This window comes from Myripristis murdjan, chromosome 19 (assembly GCF_902150065.1).
Source record: "Myripristis murdjan chromosome 19, fMyrMur1.1, whole genome shotgun sequence".
Lineage (NCBI taxonomy): Eukaryota > Metazoa > Chordata > Actinopteri > Holocentriformes > Holocentridae > Myripristis > Myripristis murdjan.
In genome coordinates, this window is record NC_043998.1 from 23,610,515 (window position 1) to 23,625,216 (window position 14,702).

Below are 14,702 nucleotides of genomic sequence, written 5' to 3' on the forward strand. Positions count from 1 at the left end.
TACATGTAAATCACTGTAGTTTCTGCCAATATCAAGTGAAATAACTTTAATTAACATAATATTAGGCCGATGAGTGATGAGGCTTTGATGTTTTATTAGACGTGGTGCCGGCAGTGTCAAACGAACTTGGCAGCAAATAAAGACCATAAAAAATATAATTTTAAGTGGCATACAGCTGCTATGGCTTATATTACTTATATAACTGTGTGGATGATATTCAGTGTTGAATTTAGGGCTAATAGACACATTACCTGAAGACTCAACACACACAAAATTACAACACACAATCTTGTAATTTTGCTTTATTTATACTGCCAGACATTGTAGTTTTAACTTTTTTTAGTTCTACAGAACCAACGTGTTGGCATGGCCACGCATCAGTGTCGACTTTAAATGACCTTAGATTCAGGCGGCCATGTTGGTCTCTGTGATTGGTTAAGGAAAATTGAGATCGGTTACCGTGGAGACAATGTCAGACGGAGGATGGAGATGATCTCCCTGGATGAGCTAAACCTCAGCAGGCAGAGCCAAAAAAAATATAAAAAATACAGCATTAAGTGGCATTAGACTGAAGCCCAATGAGAGAGACAAGACCTAAAGTGATCGTTCAGGTTTTTTATCAATATATTGGTATTTATGAGCGTAAAAGATCCTTTATTTGAGCCGTCAGCTGGAACAAAGCGCTTCACCGGGACTGTTGCTCTCCAAAACGAATGAAGCGGATCTGAACCGGCGAACGAGACGATTTCCTGAAGCTGAAAAAATGTTTTGAAGGACGAACAACATCACGCGTTCATTTGGGATTCATGATCGATGCTTTCATTCCCAGCCCAGAAGCCAAAACGACCACTTTAACAGAGGAGAAACTACATGAACATGAAGCCTGGAGCTCTCACTGCTAACTGAACAACAAACTGCTGTTAGCTGGTTAGATAGATAGATAGATAGATAGATAGATACTATATTCATCCTGAGGGAAATTCACATTTTCCAGCAATATCCACAAATTCAAAATACAAAATAAAAGACCTCAGAAAAAAGACACTTTAAAAGGCCAGCAGTAAGTACTACTAATAAATAAATAAATAAGTGTTTAATTGAATAATGTCCAAGTGTGCAAGGTGTGCAGTGTGTACTGCAAGAGGTTAGAGTCATGACCATGAATACACAGAGAAACAGTTATGTATCTCTGTTTTTATTGGTATTTTTCCACAGCATCACATGAATACAATAACCGCCAGTGTTTTACCATATAAATAAATTTTTACTTCTCCTTCACTTTCACTTGTAACGCATTTTAAACCCATGATGTACTAATAATATAACACAAGTCGTTCTTTGAGTTATTACCTCAGCAGTTAATATTATTATTATAATAAGACACCCCTTATACTCAGCAGTTACTGTCATAATGCCACGTAGGAAATTACCACTTTAAACGTTTTTGCTACATCCTGAACCCACTTTTTAAATTGCATTGTTGGACGTTATTATGTTATCTGACACTTATTCCATCATGAGTTTCCAAGCACTTCCAGTACCAGTCCTTCACATGTGGAAAACTCCTAGCTGGCAGGTTATGTAAATGTAACTTTATATCTTGTATGATTACATCTCAGTTGCGTAAAAAAAAAAAAAAAAAAAGCCACTGCTGTCCGTACCCTCAGCCGTGGCCTTTCTCGGCTTTGCTCGCTCGCTCCCTCTCTCTCTCTCCTCGTTCGAGCGGCGTGAACGGGCCGGTCGCGCTCGCGGGTTCTTTTGATACCGTAAACCCGGTTCTCTCTCCCGCCTCTCACTCAGCACCTTTTTCCTGAGGAGAACCATCTGCTGGAGGGATCAAACAGCTGAAGGGAAGCAGAGTCGCTCTCCCGGCAGCGGAGGTTAGGTCATGTTCTGTGCAGTTCAAGGCCAAGACGTTTTTTTTTTTTTTTTTGGGGGTATGGAGTTTTAAAAGAGGGGGCGAACGTTGCTTGTAAGATGGATATGTAGACACAAGAATGATGGGGCTTTTATTCTCCTGAATCCCTTTACAGTGATGATAAGACCAGAAGCCTGCGCTATTGTGAAAGGAACGAGCAGATTTCTACAAAAGCCTTAGAGGGGCTTAACGGTGCACTTCGCATGGCTGGAACTCACTAAACCTGTTTGGAAATACTCAATGAAAATTATGAGAATACCAAATTTAAGCTGACATAATAATCTGTAACAATTATTAAACAGAAAAGACCATTGTTGGCTGATGTGGCTCAATAGGGACTCAACTTATCGCCGGTTCTTGAAAGCTTGAAAATGACAAATGAACGTGAAGCAGAAAAGAGCAACAGTCGACTTTCCCTGGCTAAACAGAAGTTAATAAAACACACACACACACACACACACACACACACACACACACTCACACACACTAATGGTTAATGTCGCCCTTGGTAGCATATTCCAGTGCTGGAGTTCAAGTGTTGATTCTCCACAGGAAGCCAGGAAGCTCCGCACAGGCCGGTCCCGAACCCGGAGTGTTAACGCACCAAATGTACTGTACTGTTGAATAAAACACGGCCCATTACCAGCACATGGTGTGAATCCTCACGCTGCGCCGCCATCCATCCGGATTCACAGGAGAAACTCTGCGAGGGAAAGGAATCAAGAGGCCGGGCGTTGTTGTGGTACAGCGGGAGGAGGAGGAGGAGGAGGAGGCAGGGAGGATGCGTGTCGTGTGTTTACTCTGCACGGGCCGGGCAGCCGCGATGTGAATTATGACACGAGCACATGTCTGTTTTCATCTGTTTAATTTAAAGTACAGATTTGCAGCGGTGTGAACTGTGTTTAGCCAACGAGTCCAAGCAGAAAAAGCAAAGGGAGGTTATAAATAATGAAACTGCCTCACTAAACCACTGCAGAGTTAAAGGACCATTACAGTGATTTTGCACGTTTAGCCAAATATCTGCAAAAAAAAATTCACATCTTTTTTAATTCTTTCCCAAAGCGAGCAGTGGGATTTTAGAGCTGAGATATCATGTTTCCCCCCCTTTTTTTTTCGTTTCCCTTCATTCCACCACGATATGAAAATGAACTTTCGGAGACTTCAGACTTTCTTCAGCACGGGAATAAAGTCCTCCACGAGTTTTCCTAAAAGCAGCAGCACTGTTGTTTTTTTAAGGACTTTTTGAAACGCTGCCTCCGCCAGGGAAAATAGTCCCCAGGGGAAACATTATGCTTTCTACAGCCAATCATCAGCTGTGTGGTTTATGAATGTTGAAAATCAAATGATTTTGATTATGTGCTGTAAAGTTTAGTTCCCCGGCATGATTTGCACAGTGGTCTGTTGGCATGTAAAATGCGGAGGAATGGTAATAAAATTGGCCATGCATTCAAAATCAGCAGTATGGCCCTTTAAGTTGTTGTTTAAGTAAAGCTGACCTCATGTGTTCACTGTAAAATAAGGCAAGCATCTTTCCATAATTTCGTAATTTCAGGAAAAATTGACTCAACAGCCCAGATAACCACTTTAGTATTTTACACATACAGCTAGCAGGGCTGGTAGACTCTCACTGGCTATTATGTTCATAAATTTGTGTTGTGTTGTATTTAATGTGACCTGTGTGACGTCCTCGTATGTGCAAATCCACCAAACCACTTTCACGCTTGGTTTCTGTCTCTTCTGTTTCCATTTACGAACAAGGAGATAGTTTTCCAGGGCTGCTTCCAGAGGCGCGCAAACCCTGGACGAGATACCTGGGAAACTTGGAAGAGCGCGATCAAAATTAGTTTTCCAGGAGCGGAGAGTGGAACCGAAATTCTTATCAATATTTTTCATCCATAAATACACCTGCGCGTCTTGAAAATGATTTGCTCATAGCTTTCCATGAGGGGGAAATTCTCCAATCCATTCGTGTAACACAAGACATTCAGACATCCGTCATCTCCCATTGCTGTACCGCGCAAAGTCAGCTTTCCTACACACACACACACACACACTTTTCTTTGTACTCTTGTTTTCTTTTGTCTTGCTCTTATGGTGTAAAATCTGGTGTCCATATATAATCTGTAGGGGAGAGTGGGGTAAGTAGTGCCAATTTTTACTTTAAGTGCCTTTAAAGCGAGGAGATTACAGTAATGCCTCCAACTAAAATCTGCACATATAGTTTAGGATGTTGTGCATCCCTGGGAACAATCACTTTGGATCTTATATAAACTGTTTGAGAAATATAGCTTTCGAAAAAAAAGTGGTTTTGTGGCACAACTTGCCCCTGGTGCGGGGTAAATTGTGCCATTAGAGAGAATAGACTGGGGTAAATTGTGCCATTGATAAATGAAGTAAAACAGATCATTTTAATCTCACAAATGATAATGCTATATAAAAGCAAAACAAATTCAACACAAAATTATTTATTTAACATTTATTTATTATTTTAACAAGATCACAGGCCACTTTTCTATAACAAGGCCAAGCGCCACATGAACACACACCCAGAACAAAATAAAACTTCCAAAATGAGCACCTGCAAATCATCTTCATCTGAATCTGACTAGTTTTAGTGATCAAAGGTAAGAAAATAATCCACAATAACAATAAAATACAAGAAAGTAATATATAGTATATAATCACAAGTTGTGCCACTGGCACAACTTACCCCAAGGCCCTTTGGCACAAATTACCCCAAGCCCACCATTTTGAAAAAAATGCATCCCCCAGCTGTTTTGAGCTAACATCATGCTAATTGTATAGACTCATGGTGTAGCTTGCTTAAGTACTAAAACCTGTGCGAACTGTTTTCAAAGTTTTCTATAATTGTTCAAACACAGCAATCAAAAAACCTTGATCATGGAAATTTTACTTTGGAGGGCAAAAAAATGTTTTTTGAACTTAAATGTGCTTACCTGTCAAGCCATGTGTCTCCCTTCTTTACAAGATGAGTGAAATGGATGCCTCTTCAAAAATATGTGGTCACATGACCAACTTCTTCTATAGTTTTCTAGATAACAGGGGTGGCACTACTTGCCCCTTGCCACAAATTACCCCACTCTCCCCTACTGCATTTTTAAACACTTGGCATGCTTTTTTTTTTTTTGTTGTTGTCGAAAAGAGACCTTACGATGAACCCGATACAACTTCAAACTTCAGTTTTTTCCTCTGTCGTCTTTGCTTTGCTTTCCTTTGCTTTTGGTGCACGGGTGTCGATGTGTGTGAGCGCACCTGTACAGCAACAGGAGGCCGGTAATCATTTTGTCGATTCGGGTGGCATGAACGCCCGCCACGTGCACTCGCGCAATCAAGCCCTGCACAGTGCAATAACACAAACCCACACGTACTGTAAAGCCCAGCCGTTTATAATCACAGCCCGTATTGACCAGAATCGTCTTTGTCTCTCTGCACGGCGACGGGCCGGTCCAGGATAAACACACCGAGCGCAGACCCTCCACTGAGCCGCAGCAGTTAACGTCAGCCTCCGTGAAATCTCAGCGAGACCGCATCACCTTCGGACAAGTTTACAAGCCCGGCGCTCTCCGTCCCACCCTTCATCCCCTTCGCCCTTCGCCATCCCCTTCGCCCCTCTGCCACTCCCACGTGCCCCGTTACCACATGCAGATTGGACTTTTTAGTTTTACAAACATTTCTCAGAGGCCGAGCTGCTCTGGAGGCAGAGGGAATCTCATTGGTCTCTGAGGTCTTTCCTTCAATCTTCTGTTTATTCAGGTGAATCTCACTGAGATCTTCATCTCTTTTCCAAGAGAAACGTGAGTGCAAAAGATATACAGAAGCACACATACGTTCACATACATACATCAACCAGTATATGACAGCCAAAAACAACACCGAATACACTAAAATGTAAAGTCAGCCATTAAAAATCAAGAAAAGGAGGAAGACAGCCTAGTTTCAGGGATTTTTGTAATGGGTAACATTAGCTTTATGAGTTTTTATGTGGGAATAATTCTGTAGTAAACATCTGTTAGATCTATTATAACTCGATAACTTATAGCTGAAGTGTAGAGGTAGGGCCTTGTACAACATACACATAAAACGAAAAGTACAACCATCACATATTTTGATGGACACAATGAAAAATTATCTCCTGCATTAAGGAGAGAATGCAAACATATAGATTACATCCAAGTAAATGCTTTTTCATGCAATTATCAGCTGAAAAACAAGACAGTCCAGTTTTACCCTTAGCTTGTGAAACAGATAAGGACATGAGTTTTAAAGGACAGACTTCTGTCTCTCCAAATATTCATGCTCATACAAATACTTTGGCAATATTTGTTTTGTTTGGCTGTTTAAATAACATAAATGTTGTTTTATTTGTGTTAAGGGCAAGTTTGAGATCAACAAAAGAGCTTGATCCACTTTAGAGACAATAGAATACAGAATAGTATCATCTACATATAGGTGGATTTTATAGTTCTGGATTGCAGTGTCAGTATTAGTATATTATAGTATCTAGTATAGTATATTATTAAGTTGCAATGTAAAAAGCAGAGGGCCTAGAACTAATCTATGTGGAACAAAGTCTATGACCTCTAGATTTTGACTTTAATCAGTCAAACCAATTTGAGTTTGCCGTGTTAGATATGCACTGAGCTAATTAATCCACAATCATACGCCCTTTGTGCACACTCCATCTGAGGAAATATTATAATTCACAGTGTCAAAGGCTTTTGATAGATCTATAAATGAGGCAGCTCAGTATTTTCATCTTCAAGAACTTTGACATTACCATTGAACAAAAGTGAAGCTGCAGTGATCGTACTATGATTTGTAGTTAGGAGGTTAATCTGATTTTTACTTTTTTGCCCATTTATTTTTTTGTAAATTTGGCTTTTATGATCTTAAAGGTGAGCAGGCTAGTTAGTTCACTCATACAACCTTTTCCATCAAACCGGTTCCATAGCTAGTTCGGAGCCAGTGCCTGACCAGTTTTTTGGTTTTCCACCGCCCAAGCACTGGCCAAACTGGTCCCAAATTGGTTCCAAGCAAGCACCAACGGCGAGCAGGGGCTAAACAGGAGCCAGAGAAATAACCGATGACGTGACCCACCGCGTCATTGGTGGGCGGGCTTACAGACTCAAACAGGAGCAGCGAACGCTATAAACGTAAAGCTAAACATACTCACCGTTCGTTGCAACCACGAATACGACGGGTAGCCGGCAATAATTGTGTTTTTCGCCTCTGGACTGCAATGTAGGCTTGTAAACACACAAGCAGTATTTGCATCACTACGGTGGGTCGTCCATGTTTGTTATTGTGATTCCGAGCGAGCGTCTCGCACACCCACATGATCACGTTTTACGATGACGTCATGACGTGGCTCTGACTTGGCTCCGCCTGGCTCTTGGGCGATGGAAAAGCAAACCGGTTCTTTGTTGGCACCAGTTAAGCACTGGCTCTAGCACCAGCTCCGAATCAGCACCAGGTGTTTTTTGGTGGAAAAGGGGCATCAGAAGTTCAGCTTTGCCGTGGGAAGTAAAACCTCCACAGGCTAGCCAGTGCTGATACCTCAGTACTGCTGGACTGCGTTCATTCATGTAATTGCTTTCGAACATGCGCTCTGAAAAGCTCACTGAGGTTTAACACGACTCTTATTTCTGTCTCTGGAGCCGATTTGCTTCTGAAAAATGTTTGTAACCGTTGAACCCCTATCTGCTTCCCACTTCCTCCTAAAATAGACCGAGGTCCACATTCTTTGCGATCGTGCTGTGATCCAAACCTGTCGAGATGTGCTGCAGAGAATAAGACCCAGGGTCCAATTATCCAGAATTGTAGGATGTGGAAATGTAATATGTGGGATGTGTTTCGGGAAGATGAAGCCTGATCAAGGCCTGTGTCGAGCGTCCAAGGCCTGTAAGCCGAGCAAATGTAGTCCAATTAAAGATGTTGATACTGTTTCTTGTCCGGTTTGAGACATGAACCTCATGGAAAAGCTCGGCATTGGAATGTACTTTAACCGCTCCCGAGCCATGGGTCTTTTATTTGACTAAGATAATGACACTGAATGAAAGGAATGTAAGTATCTGCACAGCACGCTCTTCCCCTTTTTGACTTCTTCTTAGCTTCCCGTCTTTTCAATGTCTTCCCTTTCCTTTACTGCCTTTCTCTTTGCAGTCTTTTCTTGTTTTCCCAAGTTCTCTTCCTCCTCTTCATCCTGTAGTCTCCCTCTCCATCTATCTCTCCCTCCCATCTTTTCGCTAATGCGTCCCCGAGGAAAAGCAAGGCCATGCCAGAGCTATAAATCTCAGCGCTCTATCTGTCCGTTGCATCTTATACGAGGCCTGTTTGTCCCAATAAAACCCCAAGCTGCTTTCCCTTAAAATGTTTTTGGGTGGCAACAACCCCTGTAAATAGTTTGCTGCCCATCTTTTACAAATCATCCACCCGGCGCGATGTCCATCTTGTTTCAATCACATCTTGGAATGGATGAAGTGATGCACAGCATGCACAGATTGTTACAAGGTGCACTGGATCCCGTATCGGGGATGGTTGTACGCATTCAAGTATTACAGACGAGTGTCTGTGCATAATGCATGCTGACCCGTGGGTCAAATTGTCTCCACCTGTTTGCATTATTTTGTCCCAACAGGCATTCACGGTACTTTTCCTTTGGCAAATTTAATGGCAGAGAGGATATTTTCAGCATGTCGTCAATCATTTATGAATCTTGGCTCCAGGCAAACTCCATAAACTCTTCCTTGGAGGGGAACCAAGATGAAGACTGAGTATGAAATCTCTGGTATAAAATCCCTCTGCAGGATCAATAAAGGGGTATGTCAATAATCTATGTTGGCTGAAATATGGTTCCACCTGCTATCAATCATTCAGGGAGAGACGGTGAAGACAAGCGGTCAGCGAGAGGTTGGAGAAGGAGGCTTATGATCTGACGGTTGCCGGTTTGACTGCCAGACTACTTTCAAAATCTGGGTGGAGAATGTGAATGAGATGAGGTGAAACATTAATAAAAAAAAAAAAAATCAAAAAAAGCGACAAAAACACAACAGCATGGCGATGAGATCATGTTGATGCACAGAAAATATTCAGAAAATGCCCCTGTTTAATGGATTCGCATCTTTTCTGTCTTTTCTTTGTCTCACATTCGCTTTTTGCCCTCCTCTACTTAACATAGTCGACTCCTATCTTGAAATAAAACAAAGAAAAATGTTCTTTCTCCTCTCAACTCATTCCTAACTCTTATCTATCATACATGATCATTCTTAGTTTGCAGATTGTGATGCATCTGTTGCTTTGAGGCACTGTTTTTTTTTTTCACTGTAGAGGATGTCTTCTTTAAAACTGGTTGATTTGAAGTTAATGCAAATAAAAACATAATATATGATAACTTATTGATACTTTTTTTAAACTACAGAACATGCAAACCAGAAGATGGCAGTGCTGAGCTTCAGTTGCTGTCCGTGTCACAGCCTGTCATCGTCTCAGTCGGGTCCCACAGCTTTGGAGTGTAATCCAGCGGTTCTCAACCCGAGGGTCGGGAGTCTCCGCAGGGTCGTGAGCGGATTGTTTAGCGGGTTTGACAAATGAAATAACAACTGGAGCCAGCCTCCAAACTTGTAACTCTTTCCAGACTTTCTGCTTTCCAACTGGAAAGAAGCAAAAGTCAATATTTTTTTCCTCAATCAGCTTCTCACAGGGAAGAGGCAAAGTGCAGCAGTGACTCTGCAGGCTATAAAAAGTGGGAATACTCTGGCTTCACCCGTAGTATGTCTGCTATTCCCTTTTCAGCAACCAGCCTCTACAATCTCCTCTTTGTGTGTGTGTGTGTGTGTGTGTGTGTGTGTGTGTGTGTGTGTGTGTGTGTGTTCCTCATTAGAGGTAAATGCAGAAACTATCTGTCTATTTCTGTCTATGTTCCCTTGGCCATTACCAGAGCAGACAGACCATCAGATATAGCAAACATGACCTATCTATTCATGTGTGTGTGTGTGTGTGTGTGTGTGTGTGGTGTCATCAGCACCATGTCCATGCTGTAATTGTGTATCGTGAGACTGCAGCAGGGTTGAATCAGACTTCTGGTTCACTGACTGGAGAGATACGATACCGTTTCACAGGAAAACCTTAGCGGGCCGCGCAGGAACTTGGCCGAAAATAGTTGGAGCTCCCTGATGCACAACAATGGCAGAGACGGCCGCTCCGATCTGGATTCCTCCACTTGTGCTAATCTCATGTTACACTGTTATGTTTTTATTCCACTCCAGTGAAACGAGGGGGAAAAGCAGCCTTTGCCCTTTCTTTTTCTAGTTTTTTTTTGTTTTTGTTTTTGTTTTGGATGGCCAAAGAACCACAAATTTTCTGTTTCAGAAACTTCAAACTCACACAAACATGACAGCATGCAATCTGCTTTAGTGACTGAGTCTGCCCATTGATCCGAAGGCCCATTATTCTGAAACCCCAGTAGTCTGAAAAATGTCCCACTGGACTGAAAGCCTGTTAGTTTTAAAGCCCATTATCCCACCAGAAAAAAAACACCCATTATTCCAAAAACTCCCAACAGTCTGAACCATGTCCGCTGTGTAAATTTGGTTAGGTTTAGGCGGGGGTTTCCTCAGGTTCAGGTTCAGGTAAACAGGAATGGACATATTCCTCAGCAGGGATGATCTAGGAAGCTAGTTAGCTACCCTGGAATGACTGCAAATGAATGAATGAATGAATGAATGAATGAATGAATGACCATGAAGTCTCTGGTATTTACAGTGCCGTTTTATTCATATTTCGAGTTCCTTCATTGCTCTTGAACAACTGTGCCACTTTGACTCCGCCCACTCACATTATCGCTGTGTTTATTCGTAAATTTACATGTCCGACCTGCGACAACATGACGTCAGCTCAGCAAAGAAAAGAAACTCCGCTTTTCTTCCGAGGAGAGTGAGAGCATTTGCTTAAAGCACATTTTACGCTTTAATAAAAAATAAAAAATAGCGTCTCTGCGCGTTTTTTTTTTTTTTTTTTTTACTTTTATACTGTTATGATTCTGTGAATCTGGTACCTTTGTATATTCTTATATATTGTATATTTTGTATCGTTGTTGTTATATTGTCTTGCACTGAAAATGGAGTTGCTGCAATTTCATTCTACTATCTGTAAGATGACAATAAACGGCATTCTGATTCTGATTCTGATTCTAAACCGATGCTATTCGATGCAAATTTGGGCTTGAGACGGTCAACTTGGTGTCACGTCTACGCGAGGCTGCACACGACGATAGGGGAATAAATGCACACTGGAATTCAACAACACACACTGCAGGAGCATGCACGCTTCACTGAAACGCTGCCATGTGCTCTACATTACATTTAGGTCACGTTTGACGATGAAATGCGCTGACGTCGTACAGAAACACAATTTTTAGCCATGCATTTGTTTTCACTCATGAAAGCCCACGACCAAATGGGGATGCAAATTTGAAATAGTTTATTGCACGACGGAGAAATGACAGGGTGTGTTGGGGCTGATGTTCAGAGGGTTAGGAGATGATGGAGGGTTAGGGTTAGGGTTAAAACAGGACAAAGGGAAGAGGAACAGATGGAGGTGTCGTGCAGAAATGGGACGTGTTTGGAGGTTCTTTGTTCCTGAACTCAGTTATAAATTCATATTTCGGCGCTCCGACATCACTTAATCTGAAATCTGAGAAACCACAGCTCTTCGTGTAAAAGGATCCCTGAATTTCTAATGTGTCATTCCAAACTGGATCCAAACTGTTCATTTCATTTTTTTTTTCTTTTTTTTTTTTTTTTTTACACGAGTCAGAGCTCCTTTTCCAGCTCCGACTCGACCGGGGAGAAAAGTTTCTGTAACTAAAACTGAAAATCTTCCACGGGGCTCCCTCGCCGGCCGCGCTGCAGCTTCTGATTCCTCCAACATCAACACAAATAAAAGCTGAAGCGGTGACAGCGGCGCACTGTCCGTCACTTTCACACACTCGCACACACACTCGCACACACACTCACACACACACACACACTTTCCTGCTCTGCCAGGCCGCCTGACTCTCCTCCAAGCCGACGGTTCAGACCTGCAGGTTCTGGCCGCTCCGCCGTCCTCTGAACGTCGTGTGAAGTGACGGCAGTAAAGTTAGATTTCCATTACTGCCTCTGTGTGTGTGTGTGTGTGTGTGTGTGTGTGTGCCTTTGTGTGTGTGGACAGGTGTCTAGGGGTTACGGTGTGTGTGTTTCTGTGCAGCATGGATTCAAGGGTGTGTGTTGGTGGTTATGTGTTATGTGTGTGTGTGTGTGTGTGTGTGTGTGTGTGTGTGTGGTGTACGTTCTAGGGTGTGTGTTGGTGGTTGTGTGTGCAGAGACACTTTTTATGTGTGTTTGTGTGTGTGTGTGTGTGTGTGTGTGTCTGTCCATATGTAAGTTTATATGTGTTAGAGTGCATCTTTGTTCCCATACTGTGTGTGTGTGTGTGTGTGTGTGTGTGGTGTACGTTCTAGGGTGTGTGTTGGTGGTTGTGTGTGCAGAGACACTTTTTATGTGTGTGTGTGTGTGTGTGTGTGTGTGTGTCTGTCCATATGTAAGTTTATATGTGTTAGAGTGCATCTTTGTTCCCGTACTGTGTGTGTGTGTGTGTGTGTGTGTGTGTGTGTGTGTGTGTGTGTGAGAGAGAACAGGTGTATACCATTTATCATTTATGCTTGTGCTTTGATATGTGGGCATGTGCTTATGTGCATGTGTGTGTATGTGTGCATGTGTGTGTGTGTGTGTGTGTGTGGGTAGTACAGGTGTGTGTGTGTGTGTTTATTTCTGCAGGCGTGTCAGTGTCTGTGAACACGGTGTTATAATGCATCTTTGTCCACATGGTGTGCACATATATGTCCGTGACCTGGTGTGTATCGACAAAAACTGGTGATGTGTGTGTGTGTGTGTGTGTGTGTGTGTGTGTGTGTGTGCGAGTGTTATTTCTACTGGCCGCTCCATCTGCCATTACCTCATTGTAATAATAACACCATTATTCTCACTAACTAAGATTCCATCCTTTACTTTGATGACAGTTGCAGCTCCTCCAGTGTGTGTGTGTGTGTGTGTGTGTGTGTGTGTGTGTGTGTGTGTGTGTGTGTGTGTTTCCCTGCCAGACACAAATGCCCCGGGACACACAGCTGAGATGGCTGGTCGGGGCTAATGTTTCAGCACAGAAAACGTGTCATCTTTTCTCACTCTGATGGATATTAGATCCATGCCTCCTCCAGGTGCCCAGGCTCTGTGTGTGTGTGTGTGTGTGTGTGTGTGCACATGCAAGTGTGTGTGTGCCTGCTTCCTGCCTCGCCTTAGCCTCGCCGTTATTTCATTAATCACAACCCTCAGACATCTTTTTCCCTGTTAAAGCAAAGAAAAGAAAAAAAAAAACACACGGAGAGACAGACGATCTTTGTTTCCAGAGAGTCGGAGCTTTGATTTCCGCCGGCGTCGCTCCTCTCCCAAACCGCCGAGCGGGACTCGATCTGTCCTCTCGCCGCCGCTCAGAGGTCCTGTCGGCGCTGCAGCCGGAAGGTGACGCGTCATCGTCTTAAGATACGGGAGAGATTGCGTCGACTGTCATGTGGTTTCCGAGGCTCGGTAAATGGGAGGTGGAGAAGAAAAAAACAAACAGATATTAACAGCCAAGTCTCTGCAGTGGACTGTTAAAGAGGATTAGATTCATAGATATATAAATTATAGATAGGTAGATAGATTTTATTGTCATTGCACAATCATATACGTATAATAATGCAACGAAATTAGGGCTCAGTCCTTTCGGTGCAGGGGAGAATAGAAAGCATCGTGCATTCTGCTAGTTGAATAGCCAAGTCCAGTAATAGATGGCTGCAGCCATGTCTCTGATATCAGAAAAAATGCAACAGTCACGGAAACACTTGTTGGATGTGCAAGCACAGTTCGTCATCCCGTGTTCGCCATGGACCTGGCGCTGGAAAATGCTGGGAGGAGGCGGCCCAAAGGGCTGTCCTTTCAGCCGTGTCAACGCGCCGGCCCTGCAGCCTCGGCGTCCTCCGGAATGTCCTGGCAGCGACGAAAGTCCGGTGAAATTGGCATCCCGCAGCGCAATCCCAAGCTCAAGAGGTGCTGACGACTGTACGCGTACATTGCCCAACATAAGGTGGTGTTTTAATCTAAAAACACAACCGTTCACACATACAAAAACATAGAATACGGCACCGAGAGTGGAGAGCTGTAGCCGCTGCGTCTATGCGCGCCGCCATGGCAACCACAAGCTGTCCCTCACTATAACGCGGTTCACCTTTCGCAGCCTCGCAGTTTCGCAGATTTTTTTTAGTGCCATTTTGCATGCTTTTTTTTTTTTTTATACTGGACTTATTTTTCTACGAAGGTTTGAACTTTGAGAGTTTAAACGAGAGAGAAAAGTGAGAAAATGTTAATGCCTGTCTGAGAAAAGTGTATAAAGTGTGTAGTGAGGGGTTTTACAGCCTTAAAACATCTAGAATAATTGTAAAAAATAAAGCCGACGACTTCGCGGATTTCGCCTATTGCGGGTTATTTTTAGAACATTCGAGGGACCACTGTATAAAGAATTACACCCCTTTTACGTCTATTGATACCTCGGTGTGGGTGAATTCTGTGTTCTGATTGGCTGCGGCGTGTGTGTGTTAAAGTCGTGTGAAGTTGTTGCAGCAATTTTTGGGTTGATACCATTTGTCATTTTGTCTTTTACCATTTGTTTGGATAAAAATGGTCAAAATCCCTTG